Consider the following 16,113-nt stretch of genomic DNA (forward strand, 5'->3'; position numbering starts at 1 on the left):
GCAATCATTGGTTTTGTTTGACAAAAATGGTTTTGTTTGACAGAGTCTCAATGTCACTGTCACTGTTACCATGGAATTGCCCATATTTAGCACATACACATTTAACCCATAACTGGTCAGATATTGACAACAAGGCCTGTGTGTTTGTTCTCGCTTCCAGTCTTTCTTCTTGTTTATAGCTTGCCCTAGCCGTTTCCATAACACGCATACCGGTGGTACACAGATTACTTTACGCTTTCCTAAATACAATTTAAAAAACACACAGGCATAACCATAATCGTTATCAGTCCATGCAGACCATGCGCATCATCCACTTGTCCCACTTCCAGAGTTTCAGAGTCAGAATTTGGCAACGACACGCATAAAAAAAGACTCTGTCAATCTAGTAGCAGGATGCATTCTCAACCGAGATACTGCACATGCGCGGATGAGAGCGAGACCGCTGATTTGACAGCCCTTTGAATGTACCACACAGCTCACTATATTGCAAGGCACTCACTATTCCATGGAGCTGCGCACAATCAGCACCTGTCTTCTCTATGGCTGTGGCTTCAGCGGTGGGAGGGGTCATTATTTGGCAGGGAGCGGCGGTAGAATTTCCTAGATACCGACAGCCGCGCGTGCCGTGCACCCATTCAGATTCAGCACTATTCTGAAGGAAAGCGCACGGATTTAGGCGATTCAGCCGAAGGAACGAGACCGAGAAGGCAGTATCTTTTAGGAATACACAGTGAAACAATACATTATACATCTTTTGTTGAAATACAAGAGCTGTCATCAAACAAGGTAAGCTTTGAAGACAGCCACTAGCCGGTGTTTGCTAGCAGCAGCAGCTGTCTCGGTGCTGGGTCAGACGCTACATTGTAGCAAGGCGAGGTTCACGCATCCTTGTCAATTTCTCTATTTAAATTAATATTCTAATTATAACGCATCCATTTTAAACAACGTTTAATACCTCTATGATATGTATGGTTATTTTTCCGGGCATTACTGGATAATTCATGATAGCTAACCATTATCTAATCAGGTACCATACCATCCAGCAAGCAGTGCTGGAGCCTGCCAGCGCACCGTCAGCGCGAGCCTCTTTCGGGCGAGTCTCAAGAGCTGGCTAGTGTAGCATGTTAGCTTGATAGCAGCTAAGGTACAGACATTGGCTGCGTTTTATTCTAGGGAATGGGTCTTCCGCCGGAATACAACATCGGTTCGTATAGCCTCGAGTGGCTTTGTGTTGATTGGGACCTAAAATGATGGAATTACTCGTTATTCCACTCATTCCTTTTCCAATCTGAATCTTTCAGTCTGGAGCCCCATGTCAGTGCGCGTCCTATATTTCCAACCCCATCATCCGGATAATGCATCCGTTATTCTTTGTCTCAGTTAGGCTATACTATTAGGCTACTCGTTGTCTGAATATATCACATAGGGGCAGGCACAACCTCTTAAGGATCCGCCCCCTTTGTTAAAAATTTCGACTAAAATGACATACCCAAGTCTAACTGCCTGGAGCTCTGGACCTGAAGCAAGGATATGCATATTCTTGATACCATTTGAAAGGAAACACTTTGACATTTGTGGAAATGTGAAATGAATGTAGGGGAATATAACACATTAGATCTGGTAAAAGATAATACAAAGAAAAAAACATGCATATTTTTGTATTTTTCATCTTTGAAATGCAAGAGAACGGCCATAATGTATTAATCCAGCCCAGGCGTCATTTAGATTTTGGCCACTAGATGGCAGCAGTGTATGTGAAAAGATTTAGACTGATCCAATGAACCATTGTATTTCTGTTCAAAATTTTGACTCAAGACTGCCCAAATGTGCCTAATTGGTTTATTAATAACTTTTCAAGTTCATAACTGTGCACTCTCCTTACACAATAGCATGGTATTCTTTCACTGTAATAGCTACTGTAAATTGGACAGTGCAGTTAGATTAACAAGAAGTTAAGCTTTCTGCCAATATCAGATATGTCTATGTCCTGTGAAATGTTCTTGTTACTTACAACCTCATGCTAATCGCATTAGCCTACGTTAGCTCACCTATCCCGCGGGGGACACACTGATCCTGTAGTGTGGCTTAATTTAATCCTCTATTTTTAATACCACAACAGTAGTGCTGTTCAACATTTCTCGCGGAATCATTTTGAATTAGTTAACTTTACTTGACTGTTTTCAGGTGGGCTATCAGGCAGGTTTAAAATTAGGTGTAGTAGTGTAGTGCACAGTTGTCATTTTTTTTAACAACATTTTTCATAATTGTTTGTATTTATTGTTGAATTATTGACAGTCAGTTAGGGAATGAAGTTCGTGACTCAGGTAAGCCGCTAATTGTAAGTCTTGTTTTTGCCTTAGCACCTAACATAAAATGGCATTGAAGCTGTTCAACGAATGCATTGATAGCATGTGAGCGCCAAAGCACAGTGCCACCTGCGTACCTATGCCTGGCCTGATTATTTCCTTATTGTCCTACTATTAGCTATTTATTATTTGTCTATTACAGTATTTACCTACCTATTATTTCTGTACTATTTACAGTATTTACAGTATTTATTTGATTATTTATCTAGTATTAAATACATTTAAAGAGTAAGGGGCAAAGAAAGCACAACATTTCTTTTTTATATATTCCAAGAGTTCAGTTTAGGGTGGAAATGCCATACAAATGTGGTGCTGTAGTACTTTTCTTTATCTACAGTTAGATGGTAAACACGTTTTGTAATTGTTTTAAAAACACCCTGATACTAAAATAGGTCCTTGGCTTTGTTGGTGCACAAACTCATCCCTCCAGGCAAGAAGCAGTGCCTGTCCAATAATACACCAGTAGTAGTGAATGGCTGACTGTTCAATCGCAAAGTAGTAGTGTGTGTAGACCTATGTGTCTGTGCATGTTTATTGAATATGGTCCCATACAGTAATGGCTGGGTTATGATTTGGTGTGTGATTTGTGGATAACACACACACACACACACACACACACACACACACACACACACACCACACACACACACACACACACACACACACACACACACACACACACACACATAAACACACACACATTCTGTCTCTGTAACCGGATCTGGGCCTGGCATCTCAGAGAGCTCCAGGGGTCACGGAGTGGCCAAATTTAGAACTTGAACTTTTGATTGGCACCCAGGCATTCAGGGAGAACACTCACAGAGAGTATATATGGCTCCCTCTGTGTTTTCTTCACAACTGTTTTCTTCAGTGACAGCGCTTTGTCATTTGTGTGTGTGCATGTCCACCACTACTCTAAAGGTCACAGGTCATTAGAAATGCAGACTATGCCCATCACTGGTTCTCCATATAGGTCTAACTCAGTGCATCTCATGAGGTACGTCCTAAATGGCACCCTATTCCCTATTTAGTGAACTACTTTTGACCAGGCCCCAGTGGACTATGTAAGGAATAGGGTCCCATTTGAGACACAGTCATAGTGTTTGGGTCGAGTTATAGGGCTGCGGTCTTACTAGTTCCTTGTTGTGTTGTCCTGGAGCTGTTATAAGCTAGGCCCTAGATACACAATCAATAACAGTTCAATAGGATTGCATTGTGTTGCTGGTCTCCAGGGCGACAGTGGTGGGGGCCATATTGGCAGGACACCTTGGAGCCTGTTTGTGGTCGTTAGCTACAGCTGGAAGGCTTCATGGTAGCCATGGAAGCCCTGTAGCCTGGGACAGAAATGCAGGTTGAACTAAGGTTGTGTGAATTAGGCACCAAACGGAAGCAAACAGACTGATACAGAGAGGGACTGTATAGAAACACACATATTCCCTTTCCGCTGCTAAACATGTTCCTTTGTGTACCCTAATGAACACAATCCAGGTAGAGGTTTCTCCACTGCCTGCGTTCAGTCTGTCACTCGAGAGGAGTAAGGTTTCGAAGTTTTGAGGCTCTGCATTGGTGAATGGCCTATCTATTCTAAGGTAAGAAAAACACACAGGATGACTCAGGGCTGGTCATCTTATGTGAAAATGCGAAAGGCTATAGGATATACCAATACTTTGACCTGTGCATCATCTGCCGCATCGATTGTAACTCTTGACCACAGTGCGTAATGTTGCTGTGTGTATACTGCACTGTTGAATGTTATTGCACCGACAACTTTGATCCTTTGGTTGTTTTCATGTAGGATTGGTCAAATGTTTCCATTGATAGCGACACCAAGTTTTTTGTCCTTTAATTAGGAGGCATCACATTTGTCTTTGATGGAGACATGAGGTTGTATGAGACATGACTCAGTATTTGTTGTAATGTTCAGTATGAGTAGCATTACACGTGACTCAGGCCCTCTGAAAACAGTTGGACATTTTGGGTGATGATGCATTTAAAAGTCACAATAACCTAGAGAATGCCTTTTGTTCACTTTTGTTCAGTTCAGGCTGACATGTTGTTTGTTTAGCTGTCTAGCCTAGTCTATACAAAGTAGTGACTACATGGGAGACCCCATAGAGATGCCCCACAAACCCGGGTTCAAATAGTATTCGTTGTAGTTCAAGTACTTCAGCTGCACTTGATAGGGCTTGCCTGGTGCACTGGAACCAATGGAATAGTGCCCAAGGTCCCAAACCCCGCCTGCCTGGGACTCAAGGCAGGCTCAATCAAACACTCAAAGTATTTACAAGAAAACAAATACTATTTGGACCCAGGTGGTCTGATGATCCAGTGACATGGTGGAAAGTGTAGTGTCAGCAGCCAGCGGTCAGTGCACTGCTGCTGGAGAGAGTGAGCGCATTGCACTCAGCTGCATTCTCACCAGCTGTCAATCAGCCAAAGACCACACCCACCAGTATACTGCCTTCTCCTTGGACTCAGTTGCATAGTAAACATTTGCAGCTGCCAAGAGAGTTTTCACTCTAGTAGCCTACTTAGCAGACACCATGTTTGAAAAAGCACTCAATCATATTCTTCACAGGGCAGTTAAAAAACTAGCATGCTACTGTTTAGTACAGTTAAGTTTTCCGTACTTGAAGTAAGAAAATTGTAACTATGTAATTAGGGAATAAGCCCCTTATTGCGTTTTACCCCTTATTGCGTAGTTAGAAATATTAATTTGTTTCAAGCGTATAGTTGATAAATTGAGCATTGGGAAATCTTTTAAATCACCAAAGCATGGAAAGAGCGAACCAATCTTGTTAAGAGGTGAAATTACCTGTGATAAAGTTGTTATCGGCTCAATTAAAAAAGGAATAGGCCAGGGAAGGTAGAGAGTTAGCTAATGGACTAGAAGATTGAGGAGCACTTACAAGTTATTTTAGCAAGCAGACTCTGAGTCCGAAGACACCTTTGTTCATCATTGTCCAGCAGACAAGGCTAATTTCTCAGGGTGGACTTGCTACAGGGCATTTTTAAAGGCTCTTCTGAGACCTTTTTCATAAAACATTTCTTAATAATTCCCCTCTCAGACTTCCAAAGAAGAAGCTGTTGCCCATATCCTCCAAGTAGAGTTATTGATCTTGACAGGATTGAACTGTTAATGGATTCTTCGCTGTCCGTAGAGGTCCTATCAATTGTGAGTGGGCCCCGACTGACACCAATTAACCACCTTGGTTCGTTCACTCACTGACAGTGCAGTCAGTGGGTGATGATAGCTGGTTCTCAACCACAACTTAGTTATCCACTTTGATGTTCAGGGTACTTAATCCACTTCAAGTGCGCACTTTGCACCTTGGCACCTTCTCCCCTCCCTCAAGTGACTACTAGAGCTTCTCTATCACTTTCCATCTACAGAATCTGTTCTGAGATGATGGGCGAGGCCCAAATGGCACCCTATTCCCTTTATAGTGCACTACTTTTGACCAGGGCCCAGTAGCAGTAGGGTACTAGTAGTAGTGCGCAATATAGGGCATAGGGTGTCATTTGAGATGCCAACAATGACTTGAATACCCAGTCAGACCAACAGGGTGTTTGGCTGCCCTGAGTATGTTGTAGGTTATAAAATGGCAATATTTTTGTCAAAACCCACTGGCTGTGTTATGATATCCAGTATGAACTTAGCATTGGGTGTGCATTTTAGTGGTGCTAGTATGGAACTTAGTGACTTGTCTGACTCCTAATGTGATCTAGCATGGCATGACCTCTCGGTAGGAGCACAGAGCCATAGATGTGACAGGGTCGTATGCTTATACCGTATCAGCTCCCCTGCATTACGGAAAAGGACTATCAATCACCAGCTTTGCCTCATCTCCCAGCCTATTGAGGTCTGATGTCTTTTAACTATCGTAGAAGGCCTGGTAGTCTACCATGCATTGAAAATAGGCTACGTAGGTCACTTTTTTATATACAGGACCGGGCTCTCCGTCCTGGATGAGCACCGTCTGTATTTCCTCGTGTTTCTATTTGTGGTGGAAACGGGTAACTCCTTTCTCTTTGAAGGGGATCGTCTTTGGAGGACGGCAGTGGCCTAGAGGTTAACCTCTATGGGCTAGGTACTCAACAGCCAGTGTAATCCCGTGGCGCGATATTCAAATACCTCAAAAATGCAAAAACGTCAATTTTTCAAACTTATGACTATTTTACACCATTTTAAAGACAAGACTCTCGTTAATCTAACCACACTGTCCGATTTCAAAAAGGCTTTACAACGAAAGCAAAACATTAGATTATGTCAGCAGAGTACCCAGCCAAAAATAATCAGACACCCATTTTTCAAGCTAGCATATAATGTCACATAAACCCAAACCACAGCTAAATGCAGCACTAACCTTTGATGATCTTCATCAGATGACAACCCTAGGACATTATGTTATACAATACATGCATGTTTTGTTCAATCAAGTTCATATTTATATCAAAAACCAGCTTTTTACATTAGCATGTGACTAGCATGTGACTAGCATTCCCACCGAACACTGCCGGTGAATTTACTAAATTACTCACGATAAACGTTCACAAAAAAACATAACAATTATTTTAAGAATTATAGATACAGAACTCCTCTATGCACTCGATATGTCCGATTTTAAAATACCTTTTCGGTGAAAGCACATTTTGCAATATTCTCAGTAGATAACCCGGCATCACAGGGCTAGCTATTTAGACACCCAGCAAGTTTAGCACTCACCAAAGTCAGATTTACTATAAGAAAAATGTTATTACCTTTGCTGTTCTTCGTCAGAATGCACTCCCAGGATTTCTACTTCAATAACAAATGTTGGTTTGGTCCCAAATAATACATTGTTATATCCAAATAGCGGCGTTTTGTTCATGCGTTCAAGACACTATCCGAAAGGGTAAATAAGGGTGACGAGCAAGGCGCATTTCGTGACAAAAAAATTCTAAATATTACATTACCGTACTTCGAAGCATGTCAACCGCTGTTTAAAATCAATTTTTATGCAATTTTTCTCGTAAAAAAGCGATAATATTCCGACCGGGAAATCGTTTTTTATTACAAAGAGAGTGAAAGTAAAAGCATGCTATCCCCTCATGCACGAGCCTCAGTCTAGTGGCCCTCTGATAGAGCACTTGCCAAACGCGCTAATGTGTTTCAGCCTGGGGATGGAATTACATCGTTCAGCTTTTTCCCGCCTTCTGAGAGCCCATGGGAGCCGTAGGAAGTGTCACGTCATGCCAGAGATCCCCTGTATTTGTTAGAGATGATCAAGGAGGGCAAGAAATTGTCAGACAGGCCACTTCCTGTAAGGAATCTTCTCAGGTTTTGGCCTGCCAAATGAGTTCTGTTATACTCACAGACACCATTCAAACAGTTTTAGAAACTTTAGGGTGTTTTCTATCCAAAGCCAATAATTATATGCATATTCTAGTTGTAACCAGATTAAATCGGGTACGTTTTTTATCCGGCCGTGCAAATACTGCCCCCTAGCCCCAACAGGTTAAAGAGGCTGACCAGCAGCCGGAAGGTCAAGCCCTAGGCCTGGCAACACAAAAAATGAGAATGGAACTGAACTGGCAGCTGGAAAACTGCTGGTCTCTGATCCCAATTACCATCTCCTGCCGCTGTGCCCTTAAGAAAGGCACTTAACCCCCAGCAATTGCTGCTGCTGACCCTGTGTATCTCAATGTGTGTGTGTATCTGGGGGGGGGGGGGGAAAGGCAGAAAACACATTTTAACCAATGGACAAAAAAAGTTATACTCTGTTCTATTCTTCTAGCTACTTAATACACTAAAGATAGGCTGCACATCTCAGTTTAGTTGCTACAGTAGGCCAAGAGCCTAGATCCCCCCCCTGTCTAAATCTAAATCAAATGTTATTTGTCACATGCGCCGAATACAACGGTGGGGGGGGCGGTCGGGGGGGGGGGGGGGGGGGGAATGCAAATAATCTGGGTAGCCATTTGATTAGCTGTTCAGGAGTCTTATGGCTTGGGGGTAGAAGCTATTTAGGAGCCTATTGGACCTAGAATTGGTGCTCCGGTACTGCTTGCCATGCGGTAGCAGAGAGAACAGTCTATAACTAGGCTGGCTGGAGTCTTTGACAATTTTTAGGGCCTTCCTCTGACACTGCCTGGTATAGAGGTCTTGGATGGCAGGAAGCTTGGCCCCGGTGATGTACTGGGCGTACGCACTACCCTTCGTAGTGCCTTGTGGTCGGAGGCCGAGCAGTTACCATATCAGTCAGTGATGCAACCCATCAGGATGCTCTCGGGGGTGCAGCTGTAGAACCTTTTGAGGATCTGAGGACCCATGCCAAATCTTTTCAGTCTCCTGAGGAGGAATAGGTTTTGTCGTGCCCTCTTCACGACTGTCTTGGTGTTCTTGGACCATGTTAGTTTGTTGGTGATGTGGACGCCAAGGAACTTGAAGCAGTCAACCTGCTCCACTACAGCCCCGTCGATGAAAATCGGGGAGTGCTCGGTCCTCCTTTTCCTGTAGGCCACAATCATCTCCTTTGTCTTGATCACATTGAGGGAGAGGTTGTTGTCCTTGCACCACATGGTCAGGTCTCTGACCTCCTCCCTATAGGCTGTCTCATCGTTGTCGGTGATCAGGCCTACCACTGTTGTGTCATCAGCAAACTTAATGATCGTGTTGGAGTCGTGCCTGGCCGTGCAGTCATGAGTGAACAGGGAGTACAGGAGGGGACTGAGCATGCACCCCTGAGGGGCCCCCGTGTTGAGGATCAGTGTGGTCTATGTTTTGTTACCTACCCTTACCACCTGGGGGTGGCCCGTCAGGAATTCCAGTATCCAGTTGCAGAGGGAGGTGTTTAGTCCCAGGGTCCTTAGCTTAGTGATGAGCTTTGTGGGCACTATGGTGTTGAACGCTGACCTGTAGTCAATGAATAGCATTCTCACATAGGTGTTCCTTTTGTCCAGCTGTGAAAGGGCAGTGTGGAGTGCAATAGAGATTGCATCATCTGTGGATCTGTTGGTGCGGTATGCAAATTGGAGTGGGTCAAGTGTTTCTGGGATAAAGGTGTTGATGTGAGCCATGACCAGCCTTTCAAAGCATTTCATGGCTACAGACATGAGTGCTACGGGTCGGTAGTCATTTAGGCAGGTTACCTTAGTTTTCTTGGGCACAGGCACTATGGTGGTCTGCTTGAAACATGTTGGTATTACAGACTCAGACAGGGAGAGGTTGAAAATGACACTTGCCAGTTGGTCAGTGCATGCTCGGAGTACACGTCCTGGAAATCCATCTGGTCCTGCGGCCTTGTGAATGTTGACCTGTTTAAAGGTCTTACTCACATCGGCTGTGGAGCGTGATCGCACAGTCGTCCGGAACAGCTGATGCTCTCATGTATGTTTCAGTGTTACTTGCCTCAAAGCGAGCATATAAGTAATTTAGCTCGTCTGGAAGGCTTGTGTTACTGGGCAGCTCTCGGCTGTGTTTCCCTTTTGTAGTCTGTAATAGTTTGCAGGCCCTGCCACATCTGACGAGCGTTGTAGCCGGTGTTTGATGGTTTGTCGGAGGGCATAGCGGGATTTCTTATAAGCATCCGGGTTAGAATCCCACTCCTTGAAAGCGACAGCTCTACCCTTTCGCTCAGTGTAAATGTTGCCTTTAATCCATTGCTTTTGGTTGGGGTATGTACTGTGGCAGATGGCAGGGAGAGGTGAGGTGTGTGGTTATTGAGGGGAGATATCTTGCAGCCCGCTGGCTCCACTCCTGAGCCTTATATGGACTTCCTGCCCCAATGAGGCGAGGCTGTGGTTCATAAAGCCAGGGAGTGCTTGGGGATAGAAGAGGAAGCGGCTTGCACAAAGGAGCAGAGAAAGGAGAGAAATATGTGTGTTATGAAGAGTGGGAGAAGAGGGAACAATATCTGTGAGATTACCTGTTGTGACCTGGACTGTCGGATTACCCCCCTTGTGTACTGAACCGGATTGGCTGAGGACCCAAGTGTTAGGATTACCCCTGGAGAACGGAATGGACAACGAGAATGACTTGTGGACTGTGAAGTAATTGGTATTTTCCCCTTCTTCCCCAATGACAAAAATCCCTAATAAACTGCCCATTTGCATTCTAGTTGTGCTCCTGGTGCATGTTTTGTTATTGAACTTGGTGACATGGAAACCCCACACCCTTGAGCCTGCTACAGTACGTACAGGCACTGTGGGGACGACGTCCTCAATGCACTTATTGATAAAGGTCACTGTCACTGGACTGATGTGGTGTACTCCTCTGCCATCGGAAGAGTCCCGGAACATATTCCAGTCTCTGATAGCAAAACAGTCCTGTAGTTTAGCATCTGCTTCATCTGACCACTTTTTTATAGACCGAGTCACTGGTGCATTAATTTTAGCTTGTTAGCAGGAATCAGGAGGATAGAATTATAGTCAGATTTGCCAAATGGAGGGCGAGGGAGAGCTTTGTACACGTCTCTGTGTGTGGAGTAAAGGTGGTCTAGAATTTTTTTCCCTCTGGTTGCACATTTAACATGCTAATAGAAATGAGGTAAAACTGATTTAAGTTTCCCTGCATTAAAGTCCCCGGCCACTAGGAGCGCCGCCTCTGGTTCCTGCTTGCTTATGGCGGTATACAGCTCATTGAGTTTGGTTTTAGTGCTAGCATCGGTCTGTGGTGGTATGTAGACAGCTACGAAAAATACCGATAAACTCTCTAGGTAGATAGTGTGATCTACAGCTTATCATGAGATACTCTACCTCAGGCGAGCAAAACCTCAGACTTCCTTAGATATCGTGCACCAGCTGTTGTTTACATAAATGCATAGGCCCCCACCCCGTGTCTTACCAGAGGCTGCTGTTCTGTCCTGTTGAGAGTGTATAACCCGCCAGCTGTATGTTCTTAATGTCGTCGTTCAGCCACGAATCGGTGAAACATAAGATATTACAGTTTTTAATGCCCCGTTGGCAGGATAAACATGCTTTCAGTTCGTCCCATTTATTTTCCAGCGATTGAACGTTTGCTAGCAGGGCGGAAGGCATGGGCAGATTAGCCACTCGTCGCCTGATCCTCACAAGGCACCCTGATCGCTTTCTGCGAAATCTGCATTTCCTTCCCCATCGAATAATGGAGATCTGGCCCTGGTCGGGGGTCTGTATTATATCCCTCCCGTCCGACTCATTGAAGAACTCTTCATCCAGTTTGAGGTGAGCAATCGCAGTTCTGATGTCCAGAAGCTCTTTTCGGCCATAAGAGACGGTAGCAGCAACATTATGTACAAAACAAGTTACGAACAACGCAACAAACCATGCTATTTAAAAAAAAAAGTTAAGTGTCCATGTAACCTTATCCATTGTGATCTAAAAGGCAAAATGTATCCTGAATCAGCACTCCAATTCTGAGATGTTTGATACATACGGCCACAGACTTTCAAATCAAGTGAATGGACTTTTAAACAGGACTTCTAGCACTGTACTTACTGTGTGATGTAACTATTTAAAGCCATACAATGATCATTCTGTTCTGTTCTATAAAAGGATGAGGTTTCACCCTCAGTTAACATACTTGGTGTTGTAGAGAGAGGAAGCATTCAAAGTTATTTTTGCTCCCCTGACTTCACCTGCCGTGGTGATGCCTCCATCTAACTTGCCCCCTATTCCCTACACAGTGCACTACGTTTGACCAGTGCACTATAGGGAATAGGGTGCAATTTGGGATATATACCACGGTCACTACCGATCCTTCTTAGGAACAGAGTGGCCCAGTACTGACCTGTGTGATGATTGGGAGAAGTTGAATCTCAGAATGAAATAGAACACGATTATGTTGCATCTCTATGATCTGAAAGTCCACCAGGGGCTAATTAGTTTAAACTTATACAGTACTGACTCTTTCTTAATACAAGTCTTCTCTTCCATGTATCCATGGAATACCAGATTTGAACTGACACATCCATCTCACTCGCCTCTCTCTCTCTCTCTCTCTCTCTCTCTCTCTCTTTCTCTCTCCAGTGCCTGTCTGTCATTCACCCACTACAGGAATACAAATAGATATTCTGACCTTTAAAAGCAGACTCATTGGCTAGATCAAGGCCTAGAGAGTAACCAAGGTCTTTCTATGATTTACAGAAGTCTAAGTAGAACTGGGTCATGGTCACTTTTTCTTTCTGATGTCTCACAAATAGCATTCACAGTACAATCGTTCAGCATAAGTCTGAATCTCATTCCTTTCATAATGCGCTGGCTACTTTTCACCAGGGCCCACAGAGCTATGTAGGAAATGAGGTGTCGTTTGGGGGGGACACACTCTCTCGCTATGCTAATCCCTGTGAGGCTCAGTCACTTATCTGAGCATCTCCACTCTTTCTCTCTCTCTCTCGCTCTATCTCATTTCAATTCAATGTGCTATATTGGCATCCCTCCCTCCATCTATCTGCTGTTCCCGTTATCCGCCCCGTACCTGGGACGCCTTGTTGTTCTTTTGATTCCATCTGAGGCAAATCTCCCTGTAGGGCTCAGAGGCAGTGTTGCCTACCCGCCCCACACCCCCTCCCATTGTCCATCCTGCCTGCTGCAGCGTCACGGTCTCTAGACACACACAGACGCAATGACTGCCACACACCCACACACAATTGCAGAATCTCACTGTAGCAGACACACACAGACGCGCTATAGATCAGGGTCCAGTGTGGCCCCCCAGTACCGGCTCAGCTCTCAGCTCGTCCCCCGCAGTGAGCGGGCCCTAGTGTCTTTGTGCATTAACTTCTCTATTGTTTAAGACAGGATATCTTTTTTTTCTCTCTTTTTCAACCCTGACTATGCAATCTTTTTGTGTTGATAAATCCCTTATTCACTACTGACTGCACAGACACACCAAGGCCGGCATATGCTCACTTTAGAGCTGTACCGTGTCTGTCAATAAATCACTCACTCATGTCCTGTTTTCTCTGTATACAGTGGGGAGAACAAGTATTTGATACACTGCCGATTTTGCAGGTTTTCCTACTTACAAAGCATGTAGAGGTCTGTAATTTTTATCATAGGTACACTTCAACTGTGAGAGACGGAATCTAAAACAAAAATCCAGAAAATCACATTGTATGATTTTTAAGTAATTAATTTGCATTTTATTGCATGCACAATCGGTAGTGTATCAAATACTTGTTCTCCCCACTGTAGGTGACTGTGCTGGATCATGTGTCTTGCAGTATGACATAGTCTCAGCATTAAGGGTTAGCCTAATAAAGAGAAACGGTATAAGAGAGAGGACAGAGAGCATAGAAAGAGAAGAGAGAGACTGTGTCTGTCTGTCTGTCTGTCTGTCTGTCTGTCCGCTGTCTGTCTGTCTGTCTGTCTGTCTGTCTGTCTGTCTGTCTGTCTGTCTGTCTGTCTGTCTGTCTGTCTGTCTGTCTGTCTGTCTGTCTGTCTGTCTGTCTGTCTGTCTGTCTGTCTGTCTGTCTGTCTGTCTGTCTGTCTGTGAGAGAGACCGGGCGGGGATATGGTGGGTTCACTAGCTATAGCATCATGACCTAGAGCCTATGGGGCTTCCCATAGCAGACACGCTAACCCTGCAGTTTAGAAGAGACGGAATGGAGATTTTTCTGACATTCTGTCACTGTTAGGACACCTTTGTTGGATGAGTCAGTGCTGTTCTTCTGACTCAGCAAACACACACACACACACACACTTTTTTGAAGCCACACCCGCCCCGTGGCGGCCATGTCAATTCCGAGACCCACCCGACACCTGACATCAGGGCAGATTTTTCCCAACCCGACCCGCGTAGAATTGTTCCAAGAGCCGACCCGGTACCCGCCAATAACATCAATGTATTTAACTAAATTCACGCAAGTGGGGACGACCGGGGTACAGAAGCAGTCTTTCCCCAATTTAAAGCAGTGCAGCCAAGCCTGATTTCAAACAACAATAACTGTATTATAGCTCCCGTCCAAAATTCGCGAATGTTATATGCAGTTGAAGTCGTAGGTTTACATACACCTTAGCCAAATATATTTAAACTCAGTTTTTCACAATTTAATCCTAGTAAAAATTCCCTGTCTTAGGTCAGTTAGGATCACCACTTTACTTTAAGAATGTGAAATGTCAGAATAATAGTAGAGAGAATAATTTATTTCAGCTTTTATTTCTTTCATCACATTCCCAGTGGGTCAGAAGTTTACATACACTCAATTAGTATTTGGTAGCCTTGCCTTTAAATTGTTTAACTTGGGTCAAACGTTTCAGGTAGCCTTCCACAAGCTTCCCACAATAAGTTGGGTGAATTTTGGCCCATTCCTCCTGACAGAGCTGGTGTAACTGAGTCAGGTTTTAGGCCTCCTTGCTCGCACATACTTTTTCAGTTCTGCCCACAAATTTTCTATGGTATTGAGGTCAGGGCTTTGTGATGGATTTTTCCAATACCTTGACTTAGTTGTCCTTAAATCCATTTTGCCACAACTTTGGAAGTATGCTTGGGGTCATTGTCCATTTGGAAGACCCATTTGCGACCAAGCTTTAACTTCCTGACTGATGTCTTGAGATGTTGCTTCAATATATCAACATAATTTTCCACCTTCATGATGCCATCTGTTTTGTGAAGTGCACCAGTCCCACCTGCAGCAAAGCACCCCCACAACATGATGCTGCCACCCCCATGCTTCATGGTTGGGATGGTGTTCTTCGGCATGCAAGCCTCCCCCTTTTTCCTCCAAACATAACGATGGCCATTATGGCCAAACAGTTCTATTTTTGTTTCCTCAGACATTTTTCCAAAAAGTACGATTTTTGTCCCCATGTGCAGTTGCAAACCGTAGTCTGGCTTTTTTATGGCAGTTTTGGAGCAGTGGCTTCTTCTTGCTGAGCGGCCTTTCAGGTTATGTCGATATAGGACTCGTTTTACTCTGGATATAGATACTTTTGTACCTGTTTCCTCCAGCAGCTTCACATTTGCTGTTGTTCTGGAATTGATTTGCACTTTTCGCACCAAAGTATCTTCATCTCTAAGAGACAGAACGCGTCTCCTTCCTGAGCGGTATGACGGCTGCGTGGTCCCATGGTGTTTATACTTGCGTACTGTTGTTTGTACAGATGAACGTGGTACTTTCAGGCATTTGGAAATTGATTTATTTTGATTTTCCCATGATGTCAAGCAAAGAGGCACTGAGTTTGAAGGTAGGCCTTGAAATACATCCACAGGTACACCTCCAATTGACTCAAATGGTGTCAAAAATTATGTCAGAAGCTTCTAAAGCCATGCAACATTTTCTGGAATTTTCCAAGCTGTTTAAAGGCACAGTCAACTTAGTGTATGTAAACTTCTGACCCACTGGAATCGTGATACAGTGAAATAATCTGTCTGTAAAACAATTGTTGGAAAAATTACTTGTCATGCAGAAAGTAGATGACCTTGAGATGTTGACTTCCCAAAACTATAGTTTGTTAACAAGAAATTTGTGGAGTGGTTGAAAAACAAGTTTTAATGACTCCATCCTGAGTGTATGGAAACTTCCGACTTCAACTGTATACTGTATATTCATGTCATAGTCACCAGTCAACTCCATTACACTCAAAAGTTTATTCAACCAATGAATGCTAGCGATGGCTAGCTATGCTAGCTACTCTACCAGTTTGTCTTAAGTGTTATCATGCTATTAGCACACCCTGCACACAAAAATGTATATTTTTAAGGGATATGCAGTAGGTTGATAACGATATCACCAAAGTATGTTGTATCAGACATTCAGTCATAGTATTTAATTAAGAGAATGAACAA

The 16,113-nt window shown here is 43.9% G+C and overlaps 1 protein-coding gene across 1 annotated transcript in view; it reads left to right on the forward strand.

Moving 5' to 3' along the window:
• Window positions 1-557: 557 nt before the first annotated feature.
• Window positions 558-16,113, forward strand: part of LOC106602757 (catenin alpha-2) — a 672,188-nt gene continuing 656,632 nt past the window's right edge. The window contains exon 1 of the mRNA XM_014195596.3: window positions 558-786. The gene's annotated coding sequence lies outside the window, so the exon portion shown is untranslated. The remainder of the gene's footprint in view (window positions 787-16,113) is intronic.

Source organism: Salmo salar, chromosome 04, assembly GCF_965601325.2.
Source record: "Salmo salar chromosome 04, fSalSal1, whole genome shotgun sequence".
Lineage (NCBI taxonomy): Eukaryota > Metazoa > Chordata > Actinopteri > Salmoniformes > Salmonidae > Salmo > Salmo salar.